This window comes from Periplaneta americana, chromosome 7 (genome assembly GCF_040183065.1).
Source record: "Periplaneta americana isolate PAMFEO1 chromosome 7, P.americana_PAMFEO1_priV1, whole genome shotgun sequence".
In the NCBI taxonomy this organism is placed as follows: Eukaryota; Metazoa; Arthropoda; class Insecta; order Blattodea; family Blattidae; genus Periplaneta; species Periplaneta americana.
Window position 1 is genome coordinate 90,602,254 of NC_091123.1, and position 1,431 is coordinate 90,603,684.

The window sequence follows — 1,431 nt, forward strand, 5'->3', positions numbered from 1 at the left end:
AGAATAAAGAAAAGTTACAGTTACAGAATATAGTACCTACTTATTGCAGGTAAATAATTATAAATAAAAAATGTGCCTCGCTTTCTAGAAATAATTAATTTCTACCGGTTACTTTGATGAAAATGTAGATGTAACAGCGATGGCATCGCAGTTAAGGAGTCATACTACAAAGCGGGAAGGACGCGGATTAGATTCTCGATACAGCCTGGGAGATCTAATTCTTCAGCTGGACTTTACTCACTCTCTAGAAGAAATGAGCATGAAATTTATTTCTTTGTGGGTAAAGGAGGGAGGCGTATAGGATTGATCTCTACAGCTGTTAAAGATTTATGAGACTTCATGCAGTAGTCTAAATCATTCCTGCACAAACAGCGCTCAACGAGCGCGCGCGCTCCTTCGGAGCGGGAGAGCTGTGTTTAGCGCTCGCCGAAACGGAGAGGAAGATACGTCAGAATGATATAGACTTGCTATAGGTAGAGGAGAGGGAAACGACCACTCAGCTATCTAGTGGAGTGCAGTGTGTAGGCCTATTCTCAGTAACTGTTTCACGTTGCTTACCTGCTGCTACAGTACAGTATGGAGGAATCTAAAAGACGGAACGTAACATTTAACGATTTACAGCTCGAACTTATTGATCTTCAATGTGACCTAAGGGCTAAAGATCGTTAGAATATTACTACTAGCCTGGTTGAGTTTTACAAGACTAAACATTAGCAATAATATACACGACTACACAGTCTGGCTGTGAAAATGATTGCTATGTTTGGCTCAACATTTATATTTGTGAGAAACTTAACTGTTTTCTATAATCAACTTTAATAAAGACAGACATCGAACATCTGTAACTGATGTTTCATTACGATCAGTAGGCTACTGTTCCTTTCAGCTGCCAACAGCATAAAACCCCATTCTGATGTACTGATAAATAAAAATATAACAAAATGATATTGTACATTTAAGTAGCTATAGAATTGCTATTATTTCTGTAAAATAAATATTTCTTTATTAATTAATAAGAGTCGAAGATAGTTTTGCAAACACTGAACGGGAATTCATTTCATAAACACTCGTAATAGTACTTCCTTTTGTGTATATTTTGTACGAGATCACCCCTTCTTCCAGTCCACCCTTATACAGAAAGCAGTTAATATCTGCTTTCCGCTCATGAGCTGTGAGCCGGCTCGGAGAGCGCAAACCTTGTGCATACCTGGTCTAAATGTAGTGAATTTAGATTAGTTTTTCTAACATGTGCGTGCGTGTAAATATTTATGTTGACTTCGAAATAATCTATCTTCATCTTTATACCGTAAAGGCTTGCCCAGAAGTTCATTTCTCATTACAAATAAGCAATGGCATATAAGCGACACACTTTATAGCTGTAAGTTAAGTAAGATAGGTATTATTTTGCGTTTAGACACGTTCAATAAATTG